Source organism: Panulirus ornatus, chromosome 68, assembly GCF_036320965.1.
Source record: "Panulirus ornatus isolate Po-2019 chromosome 68, ASM3632096v1, whole genome shotgun sequence".
NCBI lineage: Eukaryota > Metazoa > Arthropoda > Malacostraca > Decapoda > Palinuridae > Panulirus > Panulirus ornatus.
The window spans coordinates 19,199,712-19,223,718 of NC_092291.1; the positions used below are offsets into that span (position 1 = coordinate 19,199,712).

General features: G+C 40.7%; 1 long non-coding RNA gene across 1 annotated transcript; it reads right to left on the reverse strand.

The window, feature by feature from the left end:
• Positions 1–464: 464 nt before the first annotated feature.
• Positions 465–22,940, reverse strand: LOC139747296 (uncharacterized). Its single transcript, XR_011712367.1, has 3 exons — positions 22,699–22,940; positions 3,249–3,342; positions 465–1,281 (listed from the first exon to the last, which is right to left on the reverse strand). It is a non-coding gene; the product is annotated as an uncharacterized lncRNA (long non-coding RNA).
• Positions 22,941–24,007: the final 1,067 nt, after the last annotated feature.

Genomic DNA, 24,007 nt, shown 5'->3' on the forward strand with positions numbered 1-24,007 from the left:
TGTGTATTTAGCTATTTGCTAATATCATTTGTATATACAGTACTTCCTACATGTTCTGTATTTATATATCTTGCTGTATTCATACTATCCAACAGTTGTCCCCATACCCGACATATCCTTAACCATCCCATAAAGCATTCCACTTTGTTATACACTTAATATCTTTTCTTTTTCTTTCTTTCAAACTATTCGCCATTTCCCGCGTTAGCAAGGTAGCGTTAAGAACAGAGGACTGGGCCTCTGAGGGAATATCCTCACCTGACCCCCTTCTCTGTTCCTTCTTTTTGGGGGGGGGGGGGGGGGGGGGTATCCTTGCCCCCCCCCCCCCCCCCCCCCCCCCCCAAGTCGCCTTCTACGACACGCAGGGAATACGTGGGAAGTATTCTTTCTCCCCTATCCCCAGGGATAACACTTAATATCTATAGCTGAAAAACTTAAGAAAACCATCATTCTAGGCAGAAACATAAAAGCACTGAAAGGACCACCACTTATTAAATGATTATCAGCAAAAGGAAGTGCCCTACAGGCAGACTGAGTCTGGGAGTCACATGGCCAAGACTTCAGGTACCGAAATGGTACACTTATTGTCTAGGGCAAGTCAACTCCCTGAATGCCATCCTTCAATGAGGCCCCACATATATAAGAGGTAGGAAGGTTGGGTCATAAAAGTGGTCGGGGAGAAGGAGCTATTCCTAAAAGGAACTGGAAACGTTTTGCAGCCATATGATGCATGCTCTAACCTCTCTCCATGCTGTTGGCTGCGCAACTGATTCTACAAATTTCATATTTTCTTTGACTATCTAAACTCATGCCATCAGACAGGGGGGATTTCAAAATTCACCCCAGAGAATGGTTGAATTCCTTCTATAATGATCTAGAATAAATTATCACCAACCCTACCTATATTCCTGACTGCACTGACCACTCATAATTTTCTGGATCTGTTTTTCAACTCCAATCCTTCATGATGTAGCTACATGATATTGCTCTCAATTGGTTAATCTGACCACACAAAATTCTTTTCTAACTTTCCTTGGGTAAACTAAAGTTTCTTATGTGGTGATGCATCTGTCTCTGCCAGACACATAGCTGGGGTTACTGTTGTGGGAGTAGAAGCATTTATCCCGATTTATTGCCTCTTCCTCCAAGACAACCTCTTCTTCAAATCACTGGTTCAACTGTTCCTGTTCTGAGGCCATTCAGGTATGGAATCAGTCATAGCAGGCTTGGTAAAACTCTCCTTCCTCCGACTCCCATTCAGCATTCATGTGCCTGCAATCACTGTAAGTACATTATCCATCAAGCAACATGTTACTTTATTCAAAGGAAGTACAAAAACCTATCGTCTCCATCCACTGGTAAGGTCTTTCTGGTCTTTAGCTAAGGGCATCCCTAACAACTTTTGCCTGTTTCACCTTTCCCTTACTTTTCTGTTTTGACAGTACTGTAACAGTTTTTCCAGAGACAAAGCAATTCTCTGTTTCTCATTTCTCCTCAAACTCTACCTTGGATAACATTCCTTCACCCCCTGATGCTTTTATTACTAATCCTATGCCCCTCCCTGTCAGAAAAGTGCTTCTCCTTCTGGACACAATCAACAAGGTTTATGGTCCTGATGGCATCCATCCATGTTAGTTTATACTACATAACTGAATATATAATCTCTTTAGGTGAATATGTACACACGCTATCTATCTTTGATGCCTGTTCTCTTCTGGAACTCCCTCCAGGGGGTGGCCATGGCAATGGAGTCTCCATAACTAGTGAACTCTGGTGCAGCTTTTCAGCCTTTAGTATCTCACTCTTAAAAGGCCACTGGCAGAGGGCAAGTCTAGCACAGAGCTTGCAGAGGTTCCTACCTAATATTCCTACTGACTACTTCTACTTCATGCTCCTCCCTTATGCTGGTAAACACTATGTCTACCTGATGTTTCTATCTACTGCTCCTACCATTTTCCCAAAAGGCAGGGGTAAGCACACAGCACTTACCATGGGATATCTAGAGTTACAAAGAATGAGCTGTGTGAGTTCTGTGTTGGCAAGTGTTATGTGTAACGAGAGATTGTATATTTGTGGACAGAAATGCCAGTAGTCCACATGTGGGAAGGCAGAAAGATATGATAGCTACCTCGGTCAGAGGAGTGCAACTTGACAACCACTCAAGTACAGGCTCACTACGAAGCTGTCACTAACCATCCTGATACCCAGGTGGGTAGTACCAGAAATATACTTCCCTGACCATTAGCTGCCTACCAATTACTACATACACACACACACTTGAATATATCTGCAGATGATGCATAGGTCATGAAGGAAGTGAAACATGAGGACTGCATCAGCTTAATGGTATTACCTCACTAATGCAGGAAATGGTGGACAACTATGACAGAAAAGATTAATAATTAAATTACACAAAATAAGTTCTTGGAGTAAGCAAGAAAAGGTAAACATAATTATAAACATGTCACTGTACTGCTTCTACTGGTTAAAAAGTAATTTTATGTATGGAACTCAGGAGATAAAAGCCCATCTTTTGATGATAAAACAACTTAAGAAAAAATTCAATAATTTTGACATTTAATTAAACTTAAAAAAGTTCTCCATGTAGCAACCTGCAAAATGATTACTGTTCACTTGCATATCTTTGCTGATATTAGGTGTACCTAGATCAGGGGCTGAAACTGCTGTGTCCTCAGTAGTTGGTAGAGTTGCATTACTTCAGTAGTAGGTATCATTGTATCAGGACTGGAAAGCAGCAGTGCTTGACATGTAACAAGTACTATTGGCTAATGGATGATGGGGACTATAATTTCAGAAGTGAAAAGCTCTCTGCTCTTGCAACTGCATGGCACTGATTCCTCTATCCCAGTGTCTACTGCTGTAAGTTGTCAAGTTATACTCAAAAATCATGCAAAAAATACCCTGCTGTGATTAAGTTTACTAATAAGCATTCTTCAACTCAGCATATATGATTTGGATGCAACCTGAAGTTACTGTAATATGAACAATTATGGTAAGTTTTAGGTCTTTTATGTTAACCACTGCTCCTCTCCAATCTGATGCTATTCATTTGCATAAAAAGTCATCAATAAATTGTCTTCATGTTCAAGGGTTGACAGCTATGGTTAGCCATTCCAAATGATTCTAAGCTGTCCATACAAATCCTCCCATTTATGGCATCTCATCAGAAACTTTGACTCTAAAATAATTTTTAAAAATAAGAAAGAAATATCATGCATTACACATACCAGATTGTTTTAAGACATCCATTGCCTCAGAGACTCCTTTTATGGTTCTTACATCATCAGTTAGCTGCCTGCCTAGATCCTTCATCCAACAGACCTGAGGGCAATGAATATGAATGAGATTAATGAATGCTTGAATTAAAGCTGAAATGCATTTTAACATTTTCAAAGAAATACCATAGGATAGAGTCATATACGTTATAGTCTGTAGAACAATCTAATATCTTAAACTATCCACTGAGATAAATGATAAAACCAAAAACAAAGTCCACTTCTTCAATATACTGATCTTGGTAAGATGCTTTCTAGGATCTACAGGAAACCTGATGTCTCTTGTTGTTGGAAAAACATATTTGGAAAAATATAACATCATGACAGAGGAACTCCTATGTTTCTGGGTAAACTATGTACACCTCCATCTTGAAATAAAACATTAAATTTTTCTTATTGTACTGCTAATGATGATTACTAAAGCTCCATGAACTTATCGATAAGGCCCTTTTCATATATCCTGATTATCTCTTTACAGAAATGTACTCATGATGGCACAGATTAGTTCAAACTAACTTTGAATGTCATTGTTTTCACATTGCATCCTATCTGAATCAAGTTTCTGTCCTCAATACTAAACCAAGACAACCATAACTTATTATAGGGGAGATGTAATTAGCCTGTTTTATTACTGTTTCTTTATCAAAATACGATTTCATCAAAGAGTTAAGGATGTCGTTTATGGGGGCAAATGTTTTTTCACATCAGTAAAACCTTATAACTGAATCCTCCTCAACCCTTTCCTTTTATCTGCTATTTGTATTTCATACTTTGACATTTCCCGCATTAGTGAGGTAGCACCAGGAACAAATGAAGAAAGGCCTCATTCACTCACCTCCATTAGTCATGTGTGATGCACCAAAACCACAGCCTGCAATCCACAAACTGGCCTCACAGACCTTTCTATGGTTTCCTTTGACTGTTTCATATGACTTGTTTCAGTACAATGACAATACATCACCTCATGTATACCAAGTCCCTCAATTCCATGCACGCCTTTCACCCTCCTGCATGTTCGGGACCCAGGCACACCAAATCTTTCTCACGCCATCCTTCCATCTCCAGTCTGGTCTCCCTTTTCTTTTCCCTACACTTCTAACACATATATCTCTTTTGTCAACCTCTGCTCACTCATTCTCTCCATGTGTTCAAACCATTTCAGTACATCTTCAGCTCTCTCAACATCACTCTTCTTGTTACCAGATCACTCTCTTACCCCTTTATTTCTCAGACCTAATCAAACCACCTTACACAACACTGTCCTCAAACATTTAATTCTTAATACCTTCGTCCTTGTCTTTTCATCTATAGCACAAGCTTCACATCCATACAACACTGGGACTATCAAACCTTCAAAAATGCCTATTTTCAATCTCCTAGATAACAAAGTCTTTCTACACATTCCTCAATGCTCTCAGAGCCTTCAGCCCCCCAAACACCTTATGACTCGCTTCCTCTTACATGGTTCCATCCACTGTCATGCCCACTCCCAGGTATTCAAAACACTCCACTTCCTCCAAAAGAAGAGAAAAAGCAGAGAGAAACACAAGAGTTCTACTTGTCTTGGTGCAAAAGATGGAAAAGCTGATTGTAAAACAAATGACTATGAAGTCATAAGCAATGTTAAACCAATAAACAAAAAAAAGTCATTCTTGCATGACAGCTGTCAAGATGATTCAGTCAAAGGTATCACCGCTAGCAGATACCTCACTTCATCATAGGAAGTTAATTTCCCAATGGCTTCTACAAAATGATGAAGCAAACCTCAACGACTTAAATCCAAATTCCATAATTCTAACATTCAACAGCCCAAAAATTCCTGACAAGGTAAATAATGGCTGCAGAGATATCAATATAACACTAAATAACCTAACAACAATTCAGTGTTATAAATGTCTACTTTATGAGGTAAACAAAGAACAAAAGTATGGGTAATTATTGTTAATTGGTTTATGGGGAATACAATGAACTATCCCAAGCATATACATAAGTTTATAACTTGTAACTGTGGAGGTAAACATAAATCCAATGACAAAAATTGTATTAAATATAGAGAAAAAATAAACTTTAACTTCTGAATACACCTTAAAAATAAAATATACAGAAGCAAAGAAGAAATGTTAACAACTTTCCAGAAGAAATCTTTTGGTGAAGGAATAAACAGCTTCAGCTCTTAAGAAACAATATCTAGCTTAATAATCACAAACTCTTCCTCCTAGTAAAGGAAAAGGGCAAAAAGCTTTGTCCACTAACTCCTAACTCCTTTCTTGACTTCCTGGTGGTGGCTAATGAAGTGCTTTATCTGATGCCCACTCAGGGGAATTATTCTGATTCCTTCTTAAGAGGACATCATTTGGAAACTTTCTCTGGGAGGGAGCATCATTTGGATGCATCCACCGTAATGCTTCTTCCTGGAGTGCTCCTTCCCAGGAGAGAATCCTTAAGGTGAACACTCAAAGGAATATTCAAGTGCTTCTTAAGGCCAAAAACAGAGGCATAAAAAAATCTGATTTCAAAATCAGCTGGTTATATGCTAGGTAGTGGAAACAAGTCCATGGAAGATGGCATGGGAGATCCATGTCATCTGGTAAATTGCATGAAAATAAGAAAGTTGTCAACAGGTAAAGCCAAAAGTTTGAGGGACTTCTTAGAATACAGTACAGGTTGTGTAGCTTACTGAAATACTGATCTTTAACTGACAGAATTCTAAAATCGTACTGTAGAGGAATATGATTCCATTTGCAAGATCTTAAAGTTTTGATGAAGAAACCTCATCTAAAATTATCTCCCTGCAAAAGACTAGGCTTAGAAATGATAACCCTTGCATATGACAATAAATTTTATAAATCCAACCTTCTTGCTGGTAATATGGCTAAAGGAAGAGCCAGCATTACTGTGATATCAGAAATTAATTGGAGTTGCTCCTTTGGGGACTACTTAAAAGATTTCACATACAGATCATTTATCACACAACATCACAATATGAAACACGTTATGCACAATCTGATCTTCATTTCATGTGTGGCAACGGGAATGAATAAAGGCACTAAGTATGAATTATGTACATGAGTATATATGTATATATCTGTGTATGTATATGTATGTATACGTTGAAATGTATAGGTATGTATACGTGTGTGTGTGGACGTGTATGTATATACATGTGTATGTGGGTGGGTTGGGCCATTCTTTTGTCTGTTTCCTTGTGCTACCTCGCTAACAGGGGAGACAGCGACAAAGTATAATTAATAAATAAATAAATAACATATATAAAATCCATATTCACCATTTCCCACATTAGTGAGGTAGCGTCAAGAACAGATGAATGAGCATCAGAGGGCAAAATCCTCTCTTGTCCAGCGTCTCTGTTTCTTATTGTGGAAAAGTAAAATAAGAGGGTGGATTTCCAGCCCTCTGCTCCCATCCCTTTTAGTCACCTTCTGTGACATGCAAGGAATAATTGGGAAGTATTCTCTCTCCCCTATCCTCAGGGATAATATAAATAACCATTAAGAGCATGTTACTGTGCAATAATAAGTACAGTTTTTGGATGATGAGGACAGTTATATGCCAAAAAATTTGAATTTACTTTTTTCTCATTGTATCCCTGGGGATAGGGGAGAAGGAATACTTCCCACGCATTCCTCACGTGTCGTAGAAGGCAACTAAAAGGGACGGGAGTGGGGGACTAGAAACCCTCCCCTCCTTGTATTTCGACTTTCTAAAAGGGGGAAACAGGAGAAGGAGTCATGTGGGGAGTGCTCATCCTCCTCAAAGGCTCAGACTGAGGTGTCTAAATGTGTGTGGATGTAACCAAGATGAGAAAAAGGAGAGATAGGCAGTATGTTTGAGGAAAGGAACCTGGATGTTTTGGCTCTGAGTGAAACGAAGCTCAAGGGTAAAGGGGAAGAGTGGTTTGAGAATGTTTTGGGAGTAAAGTCAGGGGTTGGTGAGAGGACAAGAGCAAGGGAAGGAGTAGCACTACTGAAACAGGAGTAGTGAGAGTATGTGATAGTGTAAGAAAGTAAACTCTAGATTGATATGGGTAAAACTGAAAGTAGATGGAGAAAGATTGGTGATTATCAGTGCCTATGCATCTGGGCATGAGAAGAAAGATCATGAGAGGCAAGGGTTTTGGGAGCAGCTGAGTGAGTGTGTTAGTAGTTTTGATGTACGAGACCGGGTTATAGTGATGGGTGATCTGAATGCAAAGGTGAGTAATGTGGCAGTTGAGGGAATACCTGGTGTACATGGGGTGTTCAGTGTTGTAAATGGAAATGGTGAAGAGCTTGTAGACTTGTGTGCTGAAAAAGGACTGGTGATTGGGAATACCTGGTTTAAAAAGAGATATACATAAGTGTACATATGTAAGCAGGAGAGATGGCCAGAAAGCGTTATTGGATTACATGTTAATTGATAGGCACGTGAAAGAGAGACTTTTGGATGTTAATGTGCTGAGAGGTGCAACTGGAGGGATGTCTGATCATTATCTTGTGGAGGCGAAGGTGAAGATTTGTAGAGGTTTTCAGAAAAGAAGAGAGAATGTTGGGGTGAAGAACGTGGTAAGAGTAAGTGAGCTTGGGAAGGAGACTTGTGAGAGGAAGTACCAGAAGAGACTGAGTGCAGAATGGAAAAAGGTGAGAGCAAAGGACGTAAGGGGAGTGGGGAAGAATAGGATGCATTTAGGGAAGCAGTGATGGCGTGCGCAAAAGATGCTTGTGGCATGAGAAGAGTGGGAGGTGGGCAGGTTAGAAAGGGTAGTAAGTGGTGGGATGAAGAAGTAAGATTATTAGTGAAAGAGAAGAGAGAGGCACTTGGACGATTTTTGCAGGGAAATAGTGCAAATGACCGGGAGATGTATAAAAGAAAGAGGTAGGTCAAGAGAAAGGGGCAAGGGGTGAAAAAGAGGGCAAATGAGAGCTGGGGTGAGAGAGTATCATTAAATTTTAGGGAGAATAAAAAGATGTTTTGGAAGGAGGTAAATAAAGTGGGTAAGACAAGAGAACAAATGGGAACCTCGGTGAAGGGGGCTATTAACAAGTAGTGGTGATGTGAGGAGATGGAGTGAGTATTTTGAAGGTTTGTTGAATGCATTAAATGATAGAGTGGCTGATAAAGGGTGCTTTGGTCGAGGTGGTCAGTGAAGTGAGAGGGTTAGGGAGAATGATTTGGTAAACAGAGAAGAGGTGGTAAAATCTTTGCGGAAGATGAAAGCCGGCAAGGCAGCGGGTTTGGATGGTATTGCAGTGGAATCTATTAAAAAAGGGGGTGACTGTGTTGTTGACTGGTTGGTAAGGATATTTAATATATGTATGACTCATGGAGAGGTGCCTGAGGATTGGCGGAATGCATGCATAGTGCCATTGTACAAAGGCAAAGGGGATACAGGTGAGTGCTCAAATTACAGAGGTATGAGTTTGCTGAGTATTCCTGGGAAACTATATGGGAGGGTATTGATTGAGAGGGTGAAGGCAAGTACAGAGCATCAGATTGGGGAAGAGCAGTGTGGTTTCAGAAGTGGTAGAGGATATCTGTGTAGATCAGGTGTTCGCTTTGAAGAATGTATGTGAGAAATACTTAGAAAAGCAAATGGATCTGTATGTAACATTTATGGATCTGGAGAGGGCATATGATAGAGTTGATAGGAGAAGCTCTGTGGAAGGTATTAAGAATATAAGGTGTGGGAGGTAAGTTGCTAAAAGGAGTGAAAAGTTTTTATCGAGGATGTAAGGAATAAGTATGAGTAGGAAGAGAGGAAAGTGATTGGTTCTCAGTCAATATTGGTTTGCGGCAGGGATGCGTGATGTCTCCATGGTTGTTTAATTTGTTTATGGATGGGGTTGTTAGGGATGTGAGTGTAAGAGTTCTGGAGAGAGGGGTAAGTATGCAGTCTGCTGTGGATGAGAGGGCTTGGGAAATGAGTCAGTTGTTTGCTGATGATACAGCGCTGGTGGCTGAATTGCGTGAGAAACTGCAGAAGCTGGTGAGTGAGTTTGGTAAAGTGTGTGAAAAGAAAAAAGTTGAGAGTAAATGTGAATAAGAGCAAGGGTTGAGGGACAAGTCAATTGGGAGGTAAGTTTGAATGGAGAAAAACTGGGGGAAGTGAAATGTTTTAGATATCTGGGAGTGGATTTGGCAGCGGATGGAACCATGGAAGCGGAAGCGAGTCACAGGGTGGGGGAGGGGGTGAAAGTTTTGGAAGCTTTGAAAAATGTGTGGAAGGCGAGAACATTATCTCAGAAAGCAAAATTGGGTATGTCTGAAGGAATAGTCGTTCCAACAATGTCATTTGGTTGCAAGGTGTGGGCTATAGATAGAGTTGTGTGGAGGAGGGTGGATGTGTTGGAAAAGAGATGTTTGAGGACAATATGTGGTGTGAGGTGGTTTGATCGAGTAAGTAATGAAAGGGTAAGAGAGATGTGTGGTAATAAAAAGAGTGTGGTTGAGAGAGCAGAAGAGGGTGTTTTGAAATGGTTTGGTCACATGGAGAGAATGAGTGAGGAAAGATTGACAAAGAGGATATATGTGTCAGAGGTGGGGGGAATGAGGAGAAGTGGGAGACCAAACTGGAGGTGGAAGGATGGAGTGAAAAAGATTTTGAGAGATCGAGGCCTGAACATGCCGGAGGGTGAAAGGTGTGCAAGGAATAGAGTGAATTGGAACAATGTGGTATACCGGGTTCGACGTGCTGTCAATGGATTGAACCAGGGCATATGAAACATCTGGGGTAAACCATGGAAAGTTTTGTGGGGCCTGGATGTGGAAATGGAGCTGTGGTTTTGGTGCATTATACATGACATTATACATGAGTGGGAACGAATGTGACCTTTGTTGTCTTTTCCTAGTGCTACCTCTCGTGCATACGAGGGAGGGGGTTGTCATTTCATGTGTGGTGGGGTGGTGACGGAATGAATAAAGACAACAAGTATGAATTATGCACGTGTGTATATGTGTATATGTCTGTGTATGTATATACATGTGTGTGTGGGTGGGTTGGGCCATTCTTTCGTCTGTTTCCTTGTGCTACCTCGCTAATGCGGGAGACAGCGACAAAGTATGATAAATAAATAAATTCTATTATTATTATTATTTTGCTATGTCGCTGTCTCCCACGTTAGCGAGGTAGTGCAAGGACACAGACAAAAGAATGGCCCAACCCACCCACATACACATGTATATACATACACGTCCACACATGCAAATATACATACCTATACATCTCAACGTATACATATTTATATACACACACAGACATAAACATATATACACATGTACATAATTCATACTGTCTGCCTTTATTCATTCCCATCGCCACCTCGCCACACATGAAATAACAACCCCCTCCCCCCTCATGTGTGCGAGGTAGTGCTAGGAAAAGACAACAAAGGCCCCATTCCTTCACACTCAGTCTCTAGCTCTCATGTAATAATGCACCAAAACCACGGCTCCCTTTCCACATCCAGGCCCCACAGAACTTTCCATGGTTTACCCCAGATGCTTCATATGCCCTGGTTCAATCCATTGACAGCACGTCGACCCCGGTATACCACACCCTTCCAATACACTCTATTCCTTGCAGGCCTTCACCCTCCTGCATGTTCAGGCCCTGATCACTCAAAATATTTTTCACTCCATCTTTCCACCTCCAATTTGGTCTCCTACTTCTCCTCGTTCCCTCCACCTCCGACACATATATCCTCTTGGTCAATCTTTCCTTGCTCATTCTCTCCATGTGACCAAACCATTTCAAAACACCCTCTTCTGCTCTTTCAACCACACTCTTTTCATTACCACACATCTCTCTTGCCCTGTTATTACTTACCCGATCAAACCATCTCACACCACATATTGTCCTCAAACATCTCATTTCCAGCACATCCACCCTCCTGCGCACAACTCTATCCATAGCCCAAGCCTCACAACCATACAACATTGTTGGAACCACTATTCCTTCAAACATACCCATTTTTGCTTTCCGAGATAATGTTCTCGACTTCCACACATTCTTCAAGGCTCCCAGAATTTTTGCCCCCTCCCCCACCCTAAGATTCAGTTCCGCTTCCATGGTTCCATCTGCTGCCAGATCCTCTCCCAGATATCTAAAACACTTTACTTCCTCCAGTTTTTCTCCATTCAAACTTACATCCCAATTGACTTGACCCTCAACCCTACTGTACCTAATAACCTTGCTCTTATTCACATTTACTCTTAACTTTCATCTTTCACACACTTTACCAAACTCAGTCACCAGCTTCTGCAGTTTCTCACATGAATCAGCCACCAGCGCTGTATCATCAGCTAACAACAACTGACTCACATCCCAAGCTCTCTCATCCACAACAGACTGCATACTTGCCCCTCTTTCCAAAACTCTTGCATTCACCTCCCTAACAACCCCATCCATAAACAAATTAAACAACCATGGAGACATCACACACCCCTGCCGCAAACCTACATTCACTGAGAACCAATCACTTTCCTCTCTTCCTACATGTACACATGCCTTACATCCTCGATAAAAACTTTTCACTGCTTCTAACAACTTGCCTCCCACACCATATAATCTTAATACCTTCCACAGAACATCTCTATCAACTCTATCATATGCATTCTCCAGATCCATAAATGCTACATACAAATCCATTTGCTTTTCAAAGTATTTCTCACATACATTCTTCAAAGCAACAAACCTGACCCACACATCCTCTACCACTTCTGAAACCACACTGCTCTTCCCCAATCTGATGCTCTGTACATGCCTTAACCCTCTCAATCAATACCCTCCCATATAATTTCCCAGGAATACTGAACAAACTTATACCTCTATAATTTGAGCACTCACCTACATGTACACATGCCTTACATCCTCGATAAAAACTTTTCACTGCTTCTAACAACTTGCCTCTCACACCATATAATCTTAATACCTTCCACAGAACATCTCTATCAACTCTATCATATGCATTCTCCAGATCCATAAATGCTACATACAAATCCATTTGCTTTTCTAAGTATTTCTCACATACATTCTTCAAAGCAAACACCTGATCCACACATCCTCTACCACTTCTGAAACCACACTGCTCTTCCCCAATCTGATGCTCTGTACATGCCTTCACCCTCTCAATCAATACCCTCCCATATAATTTCCCAGGAATACTCAACAAACTTATACCTCTGTAATTTGAGCACTCACCTTGGTCCCCTTTGCCTATGTACAATGGCACTATGCAAGCATTCCGCCAATCCTCAGGCACCTCACCATGAATCATACATACATTAAATAACCTTACCAACCAGTCAACAATACAGTCACCCCCTTTTTTAATAAATTCCACTGCAATACAATCCAAACCCACTGCCTTGCTGGCTTTCATCTTCCGCAAAGCTTTCACTACCTCTTCTCTGTTTACCAAATCATTTTCCCTAACCCTCTCACTTTGCACACCACCTCGACAAAAACACCCTATATCTGCCACTCTATCATCAAACACAATCAACAAACCTTCAAAATACTCACTCCATCTCCTTATCACATCACCACTACTTGTTATCACCTCCCCATTAGCCCCCTTCACTGAAGTTCCCATTTGTTCCCTTGTCTTATGCACTTTATTTACTTCCTTCCAAAACATCTTTTTATCCTCCCTAAAACTTAATGATACTCTCTCACCCCAACTCTCATTTGCCCTTTTTTTCACCTCTTGCACCTTTCTCTTGACCACCTGTCTCTTTCTTTTATACATCTCCCACTCAATTGCATTTTTTCCCTGCAAAAATCATCCAAATGTCTCTCTCTTCTCTTTCACTAATAATCTTACTTCTTCATCCCACCATTCACTACTCTTTCTAATCTGCCCACCTCCCACGCTTCTCATGCCACAAGCATCTTTTGCGGAATATATAAATAAATATATTATAGAATTGTTTCATACAGACAAGATACTTCCATTTATAATTGCTTTTAGTACATTCAGCAATAACTGTGGTGAAGAGCATTTAAGGCCACAAAGACATATATATATATATAGAGTTGATAGACATGCTCTGTGGAAGGTATTAAGAATATATGGTGTGGGAGGAAAGTTGTTAGAAGCAGTGAAAAGTTTTTATCGAGGATGTAAGGCATGTGTATGTGTAGGAAGAGAGGAAAGTGATTGGTTCTCAGTGAATGTAGGTTTGCGGCAGGGGTGTGTGATGTCTCCATGGTTGTTTAATTTGTTTATGGATGGGGTTGTTAGGGAGGTGAATGCAAGAGTTTTGGAAAGAGGGGCAAGTATGAAGTCTGTTGGGGATGAGAGAGCTTGGGAAGTGAGTCAGTTGTTGTTCGCTGATGATACAGCGCTGGTGGCTGATTCATGTGAGAAACTGCAGAAGCTGGTGACTGAGTTTGGTAAAGTGTGTGGAAGAAGAAAGTTAAGAGTAAATGTGAATAAGAGCAAGGTTATTAGGTACAGTAGGGTTGAGGGTCAAGTCAATTGGGAGGTGAGTTTGAATGGAGAAAAACTGGAGGAAGTGAAGTGTTTTAGATATCTGGGAGTGGATCTGGCAGCGGATGGAACCATGGAAGCGGAAGTGGATCATAGGGTGGGGGAGGGGGCGAAAATTCTGGGGGCCTTGAAGAATGTGTGGAAGTCGAGAACATTATCTCGGAAAGCAAAAATGGGTATGTTTGAAGGAATAGTGGTTCCAACAATGTTGTATGGTTGCGAGGCGTGGGCTATGGATAGAGTTGTGCGCAGGAGGATGGATGTGCTGGAAATGAGATGTTTGAGGACAATGTGTGGTGTGAGGTGGTTTGATCGAGTGAGTAACGTAAGGGTAAGAGAGATGTGTGGAAATAAAAAGAGCGTGGTTGAGAGAGCAGAAGAGGGTGTTTTGAAGTGGTTTGGGCACATGGAGAGAATGAGTGAGGAAAGATTGACCAAGAGGATATATGTGTCGGAGGTGGAGGGAACGAGGAGAAGAGGGAGACCAAATTGGAGGTGGAAAGATGGAGTGAAAAAGATTTTGTGTGATCGGGGCCTGAACATGCAGGAGGGTGAAAGGAGGGCAAGAAATAGAGTGAATTGGAGCGATGTGGTATACCGGGGTTGACGTGCTGTCAGTGGATTGAATGAAGGCATGTGAAGCGTCTGGGGTAAACCATGGAAAGCTGTGTAGGTATGTATATTTGCGTGTGTGGACGTATGTATATACATGTGTATGGGGGGGGGGGGGGGTTGGGCCATTTCTTTCGTCTGTTTCCTTGCGCTACCTCGCAAACGCGGGAGACAGCGACAAAGTATAAAAAAAAAAAAAAAAAAAAAAAATATATATATATATATATATATATATATAATATGGGTAAAACTGAAAGTTGATGGAGAGAGATGGGTGATTATTGGTGCATATGCACCTGGGCATGAGAAGAAAGATCATGAGAGGCAAGGGTTTTGGGAGCAGCTGAATGAGCGTGTTAGTGGTTTTGATGCACGAGACCGGGTTATAGTGATGGGTGATTTGAATGCAAAGGTGAGTAATGTGGCAGTTGAGGGAATAATTGGTATACATGGGGTGTTCAGTGTTGTAAATGGAAATGGTGAAGAGCTTGTAGATTTATGTGCTGAAAAAGGACTGGTGATTGGGAATACCTGGTTTAAAAAGCGAGATATACATAAGTATACGTATGTAAGTAAGAGAGATGGCCAGAGAGCGTTATTGGATTACGTGTTAATTGACAGGCGCGCGAAAGAGAGACTTTTGGATGTTAATGTGCTGAGAGGTGCAACTGGAGGGATGTCTGATCATTATCTTGTGGAGGCTAAGGTGAAGATTTGTATGGGTTCTCAGAAAAGAAGAGTGAATGTTGGGGTGAAGAGGGTGGTGAGAGTAAGTGAGTTTGGGAAGGAGACTTGTGTGAGGAAGTACCAGGAGAGACTGAGTACAGAATGGAAAAAGGTGAGAACAATGGAAGTAAGGGGAGTGGGGGAGGAATGGGATGTATTTAGGGAATCAGTGATGGATTGCGCAAAAGATGCTTGTGGCATGAGAAGAGTGGGAGGTGGTTTGATTAGAAAGGGTAGTGAGTGGTGGGATGAAGAAGTAAGAGTATTAGTGAAAGAAAAGAGAGAGGTATTTGGACGATTTTTGCAGGGAAAAAATGCAATTGAGTGGGAGATGTATAAAAGAAAGAGACAGGAGGTCAAGAGAAAGGTGCAAGAGGTGAAAAAGAGGGCAAATGAGAGTTGGGGTGAGAGAGTATCATTAAATTTTAGGAAGAATAAAAAGATGTTCTGGAAGGAGGTAAATAAAGTGCGTAAGACAAGGGAGCAAATGGGAACTTCAGTGAAGGGCGCAAATGGGGAGGTGATAACAAGTAGTGGTGATGTGAGAAGGAGATGGAGTGAGTATTTTGAAGGTTTGTTGATTGTGTTTGATGATAGAGTGGCAAATATAAGGTGTTTTGGTCGAGGTGGTGTGCAAAGTGAGAGGGTTAGGGAAAATAATTTGGTAAACAGAGAAGAGGTAGTGAAAGCTTTGCGGAAGATGAAAGCCGGCAAGGCAGCAGGTTTGGATGGTATTGCAGTGGAATTTATTAAAAAAGGGGGTGACTGTATTGCTGACTGGTTGGTAAGGTTACTTAATGTATGTATGACTCATGGTGAGGTGCCTGAGGATTGGCGGAATGCTTGCATAGTGCCACTGTACAAAGGCAAAGGGGATAAGAGTGAGTGCTCAAATTACAGAGGTATAAGTTTGTTGAGTATTCCTGGGAAATTATATGGGAGGGTATTGATTGAGAGTGTGAAGGCATGTACAGAGCATCAGATTGGGGAAGAGCAGTGTGGTTTCAGAGGTGGTAGAGGATGTGTGGATCAGGTGTTTGCTTTGAAGAATGTATGTGAGAAATACTTAGAAAAGCAAATGGATTTGTATGTAGCATTTACGGATCTGGAGAAGGCATATGATAGAGTTGATAGAGATGCTCTGTGGAAGGTATTAAGAATATATGGTGTGGGAGGCAAGTTGTTAGAAGCAGTGAAAAGTTTTTATCGAGGATGTAAGGCATGTGTACGTGTAGGAAGAGAGGAAAGTGATTGGTTCTCAGTGAATGTAGGTTTGCGGCAGGGGTGTGTGATGTCTCCATGGTTGTTTAATTTGTTTATGGATGGGGTTGTTAGGGAGGTGAATGCAGGAGTTTTGGAAAGAGGGGCAAGTATGAAGTCTGTTGTGGATGAGAGAGCTTAGGAAGTGAGTCAGTTCTTGTTCGCTGATGATACAGCGCTGGTGATTGATTCATGTGAGAAACTGCAGAAGCTGGTGACTGAGTTTGGTAAAGTGTGTGAAAGAAGAAAGTTAAGAGTAAATGTGAATAAGAGCAAGGTTATTAGGTACAGTAGGGCTGAGGGTCAAGTCAATTGGGAGGTAAGTTTGAATGGAGAAAAACTGGAGGAAGTAATGTGTTTTAGATATCTGGGAGTGGATCTGGCAGTGGATGGAACCATGGAAGCGGAAGTGGATCATAGGGTGGGGGAGGGGGCGAAAATCCTGGGAGCCTTGAAGAATGTGTGGAAGTCGAGAACATTATCTCGGAAAGCAAAAATGGGTATGTTTGAAGGAATAGTGGTTCCAACAATGTTGTATGGTTGCGAGGCGTGGGCTATGGATAGAGTTGTGCGCAGGAGGGTGGATGTGCTGGAAATGAGATGTTTGAGGACAATGTGTGGTGTGAGGTGGTTTGATCGAGAAAGTAACGTAAGGGTAAGAGAGATGTGTGGAAATAAAAAGAGCGTGGTTGAGAGAGCAGAAGAGGGTGTTTTGAAATGGTTTGGGCACAAGGAGAGAATGAGTGAGGAAAGATTGACCAAGCGGATATATGTGTCAGAGGTGGAGGGAACGAGGAGAAGTGGGAGACCAAATTGGAGGTGGAAAGATGGAGTGAAAAAGATTTTGTGTGATTGGGGCCTGAACATGCAGGAGGGTGAAAGGAGGGCAAGGAATAGAGTGAATTGGATCGATGTGGTATACCGGGGTTGACGTGCTGTCAGTGGATTGAATCAGGGCATGTGAAGCGTCTGAGGTAAACCATGGAAAGCTGTGTAGGTATGTATATTTGCGTGTGTGGACGTGTATGTATATACATGTGTATGGGGGTGGGTTGGGCCATTTCTTTCGTCTGTTTCCTTGCGCTACCTCGCAAACACGGGAGACAGCGACAAAACAAAAAAAAAAAAAAAAAAATATCCCTGGGGATAGGGGAGAAAGAATACTTCCAATGTATTCCCTGCGTGTCTTATAGGGCAACTAAAAGGGGAGGGAGCTGGGGCTGGAAATCATCCCATTCCGTTTTTAATTTTCCAAAAGAAGGAACAGAGAAGGAGGCTAAGTGAGGATATTCCCTCTAAGGCTCAGCCCTCTGTTCTCAACGCTACCTCACTATCGCAGGGAAATGGCAAAAATGTATAAAAAGAACATCATCTACATACCTAGTTAACAAGCTTAACAATATCAATGTTAATTTTGATTTCAAACTTGTTAGCTTTGATGTTTCCTCACTTTTCACTAAAGTTCCAGCTGATGACCTTTTTGTATATTCATTTGATGTTGGGATGATATTCATTTACCTGTTTCAAAGTCTGTTTTTATTGTTCTGATAAAATTGTGTATAAAAGACTGTATTTCAATTCAATGGAGATTATCATGCTACAAAATTTGGTATGGCAATGGGTAACCCTCTTTCACCTGTACTAAGTAATCTTTACATGGAATTTTTTTAAACAAAATTATTAAAGGATACCTTACCTTCTAATGCAATTTGGTTTTGGTATGTAAATGATGTTCTTTGTGTTTGGCCAACAAATGAAAATTTACAAATATTTCTCCCTTTACTTAACAATTCAGTACCTTCCATCAAAATCACTGTAGAAAATGAAAATAATGGTATGCTACCAATTTTAGATAGCATGATCCATAGGCAAGGAAACAAGTTTAAGTTTAGCATATACAGAAAACCTACCAATGTATGCTCGTATATCCATTATTACTCATCTTAACATGACAGAGTTAAATTATCATCATTTCAATCTATGTTCCTTCGGGCATTACGTATTTGCAGTCCAGAGTATATTGATGATGAGTTTGAAAAGATATATTCTATTGGATCTACGTTAAAGTACCCTAAATCTTTCATTGATAAATCCCTTAAGTTAGCAAAGAAATCATTTTATAGAGTTGGGCCCAAACCTCCCATTGACACAAAGAACATTTTAGTTCTCCCTTTTAATAATTATTTTACTTTACTTCCCATGATGCTTAAATCCATTAATGTAAATGTTGCCTTCACCAACAATCATATTATAAAGAATATCTTAATCAGGAACTCACAAGAAAATTCTCCTGGGTGCATCTATAAAGTGCCATGTCGAAAATGTGATATGTTTTATGTTGGGAAGACTGGTAAGGATATTTCTGTTAGACTTAAGCAACATAAATATAGTATAAGAATGGGGCAAGAATCAAATGCCTTGTTTAATCACATTAAAAACTATGATCATTGTATTGACTGTAGTAATGCCATCACAGTTATTAACTCTAACTCGAGTACCACAAGAAATATCATTGAATCTTCTATTATTAAATACACAAAGAAGTATAATCTTAATATTAGCAATAGGTCTATACAAATAAGATAACTTTATTGTTGATAAAATTTGTAAACTTCACCTTCTTGTCCACATAATAAGTTTATGATACGCTTGTTGTCTGTCTTGGACAATCGCATGTTTACCAGATGGTGTCCTAGCTACGTCTCTTTGTTGTATATCAACTGACTTATATTTCTCTCTTGTGTCTCCCCTGATGATGTGATTATTAAACGAAAGTGCACCTGGGAACTTATCGTGTTTCACTTTCCCCATGGACTCATAGGAATAGTTTGAAGGAAGGATATATATATATGTGTGTGTTGTGTGTGTGTACATATGGTAAAGTGTGTGAAAGAAGAAAGCTAAGAGTAAATGTGAATAAGAGCAAGGTTATTAGGTGCAGTAGGGTTGAGGGATAAGTCAATTGGGAGGTAAGTTTGAATGGAGAAAAACTGGAGGAAGTGAAGTGTTTTAGATATCTGGGAGTGGATTTGGCAGCGGGTGGAACCATGGAAGCTTAAGTGAGTCATGGGGGGGGGGGGGGGGGGGGGGGGGGGGAGAGTTCTGGGAGCATTGAAAAATGTGTGGAAGGTGAGAACATTATTTCAGAAAGCAAAATTGGGTATGTTTGAAGGAATTGTGGTTCCAACAATGCTATATGGTTGCGAGGCGTGGGCTATAGATAGAGTTGTGCGGAGGAGGGTGGATGTGCTGGAAATGAGATGTTTGAGGACAATATGTGGTGTGAGGTGGTTTGACAGAGTAAGTAATGAAAGGGTAAGAGAGATGTGTGGTAATAAAAAGAGTGTGGTTGAGAGAGCAGAAGAGGGTGTTTTGAAATGGTTTGGTCAAATGGAGAGAATGAGTGAGGAAAGATTGATAAAGAGGATATATGTATCAGAGGTGGAGGGAACGAGAAGTGAGAGATCAAATTGGAGGTGGAAGGATGGAGTGGAAAAAGATTTTGAGTGATCGTGGCCTCACCATGCAGGAGGGTAAAAGGTGTGCAAAGAATAGAGTGAATTGGAACGATGTGGTATACTGGGGTCGATGTGCTGTCAGTGGGTTGAACCAGGGCATGTGAAGCGTCTGGGGTAAACCATGGAAAGTTTTGTGGGGCCTGGATGTGGAAAGGGAGCTGTGGTTTTGGTGCATTATCCATGACAGTTAGAGACTGATTGTGAACGAATGTGGCCTTTGTTGTCTTTTCCTAGTGCTACCTCACACACATGTGGGGGAGGGGGTTGTCATTTCATGTGTGGTGGGGTGGCGACAGGAATGAATAAGGACAGACAGTATGAATTATGAATTATGACAGTATGAATTATATATATATATATATATATATATATATATATATATATTATATATATATATATATATATAGATATATATATATATCTGTGTGTGTATATATATGTATACGTTGAGATGTATAGGTATGTATCTGTCCGTGTGGATGTGTGTGTATATACATGTGTATGTGGGTGGGTTGGGCCATTCTTTTGTCTGTTTTCTTGCGCTACCTCCCTAACATGGGAGGCAGCAACAAAGTATAGTAAATATGAAAATATATATATATATATATGGTAGAAGTGGTAGAGGATGTGTGGATCAGGTGTTTGCTTTGAAGAATGTATGTGAGAAATACTTAGAAAAGCAAATGGATTTGTATGTAGCATTTATGGATCTGGAGAAGGCATATGATAGAGCTGATAGAGATGCTCTGTGGAAGGTATTAAGAATATATGGTGTGGGAGGCAAGTTGCTAGAAGCAGTGAAAAGTTTTTATCGAGGATGTAAGGCATGTGTACGTGTAGGAAGAAAGTGATTGGTTCTCAGTGAATGTAGGTTTGCGGCAGGGGTGTGTGATGTCTCCATGGTTGTTTAATTTGTTTATGGATGGGGTTGTTAGGGAGGTGAATGCAAGAGTTTTGGAAAGAGGGGCAAGTATGAAGTCTGTTGGGGATGAGAGAGCTTGGGAAGTGAGTCAGTTGTTGTTCGCTGATGATACAGCGCTGGTGGCTGATTCATGTGAGAAACTGCAGAAAAAGATGGTGACTGAGTTTGGTAAAGTGTGTGAAAGAAGAAAGTTAAGAGTAAATGTGAATAAGAGCAAGGTTATTAGGTACAGTAGGGTTGAGAGTCAAGTCAATTGGGAGGTGAGTTTGAATGGAGAAAAACTGGAGGAGGTGAAGTGTTTTAGATATCTGGGAGTGGATCTGGCAGCGGATGGAACCATGGAAGCGGAAGTGGATCATAGGGTGGGGGAGGGGGCGAAAATTCTGGGAGCCTTGAAGAATGTGTGGAAGTCGAGAACATTCTCTCGGAAAGCAAAAATGGGTATGTTTGAAGGAATAGTGGTTCCAACAATGTTGTATGGTTGCGAGGCGTGGGCTATGGATAGAGTTGTGTGCAGGAGGATGGATGTGCTGGAAATGAGATGTTTGAGGACAATGTGTGGTGTGAGGTGGTTTGATCGAGTAAGTAACGTAAGGGTAATAGAGATGTGTGGAAATAAAAAGAGCGTGGTTGAGAGAGCAGAAGAGGGTGTTTTGAAGTGGTTTGGGCACATGGAGAGAATGAGTGAGGAAAGATTGACCAAGAGGATATATGTGTCGGAGGTGGAGGGAACGAGGAGAAGAGGGAGACCAAATTGGAGGTGGAAAGATGGAGTGAAAAAGATTTTGTGTGATCGAGGCCTGAACATGCAGGAGGGTGAAAGGAGGGCAAGGAATAGAGTGAATTGGATCGATGTGGTATACCGGGGTTGACGTGCTGTCAGTGGATTGAATCAAGGCATGTGAAGCGTCTGGGGTAAACCATGGAAAGCTGTGTAGGTATGTATATTTGCGTGTGTGGACGTATGTATATACATGTGTATGGGGGTGGGTTGGGCCATTTCTTTCGTCTGTTTCCTTGCGCTACCTCACAAACGCGGGAGACAGCGACAAAGCAAAAAAAAAAAAAAGAAAAAATATATATATTTGCATTATGACTGATGTAAGAAGATAATATGGTTTAAAAACACAACGCACACAATATATATATATATATCTGACAAAACATTACATATTATACATGTAGTCACTAAAGAGATGAATAATTAAAGATCAGTATTCAATGACAAGAGGACCTAAAGCATGATTGTAAAAAGACAATATTCTTACAGAAAAAAGAACCTAAAGTATACCAAAGATGATTGTAAAAAATACACAATATAAGTGAAAACTCCATGCAAATGCTTTTTAGTTTAAAGTTCAATGGTAAACACTTGTCAAATGATTTCTCTTCTACATTCACTACTGAATAACTGCAGAAAGCTCATCTGTGCCTCTCCCAATGAAGCGAAGTTCTCTTTGGTTAACTAGGCTAGGTGTGGGAACTGATAATTGAAAGGGACGTCTAATGATAGTTGACTAGTATGATCTTCAATGTGAAGAGCGTAATTCGGTAAAACAAGTTTTGTATATTTTTCACATACTTTTTAAGCATAAACATGTGGAAGGATTGTTTGTAACATAATTTTAAATATTTTGTCTTTTCCATCACGTGTTACTTATAACGTCTGGTTAATGTGCTTTGCTTAAAAAACTTTAAAAACCTGCAACACCAACTCTTAAGTGACACTCGTATCGAGGTTTATATAGAACCAGAAGCCAAGTAAAAACCTTTATGAATATCTGTGACTCTACGTACAGATTCAGTCACAACGGAAATTTCAAATCACATTGACGACTGATATTGTTTCAACAAATAAAAAAAAAAAAACTTACCGACACATTAGCCACAAACGTTCAGCATTCGGATGGTGGCATAACGACTGGCAGCACTGTCTCTTAGGATTCTCAGCAGTAATCGGCATTTTCATACTCCCAAACAGCAGAAGATTCTCTCACTTATTCAATGAGGGAAATTTAGGGCTCTCTTCCCCAAAGAAACTTGATGTTTCCTTCAATTTGAAATGATTGCTCAGCTGCGAACTAAGAAGTTCTTGTTTACATACAATGATGACGTCATGATCAAATGAGATTGTGTTCTGACTTCTATTTTAAGAATACTTTATTGATTTTGACTTACACTTCAAAAATTGATAAAGAGGTTGCTTCTGAGCCTCATATATTCCAGGCACAAATAGAGAAAAAAATTAATTCTGTGAGAATACTTTAGACTCTCAAAGATCGAAATGAGCTCGAGATTATGGGCAAACTTCACAAGTTCACATACCCCCGTAGTAGCCTGAATATATATATATGAAAGCGTTTCACACAGAAACTAAACTATAAAAATATAGCCCATTGTTAACTACTTTTTGGCCTAATCATATCATTTCACAATCATACACCAAAAGCAGTTAATATGGAATCCGTCGCCGCACGAGACGAACGAGGAACTTTTCCGACATACTAAACAGTAAAGTACTTCCGTGAAAATACGCAGGTTCGAAAGTGCTGAGTAAATTTCTCGAGGTAATAACGTTTCAAAACTAAAAGTTGCAGTTCACTTAACTTTATCAATATTTACCGGCACCATTAGGGATTAAACATTCGTCCCAACCGCAATTCTCTATAGTTTTCTCTTGCCTGTAATAAATGAATTTATAATCTTCCTCCGTGCGCTCGGGCAGGTAAAGGAGCTCACACATGGCTGCAGCGGTGTGTGCCCAGCCAACACCCCCGGGGGCCGCTCCATAACAATTTGTCTGGGGTTAATGGTGTGATGGGGTGGGTGGCGGCGGCTGGCGGGCCAGTCAACACTGGCAGGCACAGAGCACGCGAGCCAGCAAACACCACGAGCTGGGACGGCCCCGCGGTCCGCCCCACACTACACAACCTTCAGTTTATCTTGTCCACCTTAAATGGCCAAGAATACTGCGCTGGTCCGACTTAATGGCTAGAATGAATCTTGAGCAATTATAAGACGAACATTTGTCTGTTTGTTTTGAAACTGCCTGTGGCAGTTTGACCTCTTTTTCGTAAATAGCTTTAATCGCGGGGTTTCGACAACGTTAAGAAGCTGAAGATGACTACGAATTTGGTCTTACTGTAAACCGGTAAATCTGGTGTGTTAAATCACTACTAAAAA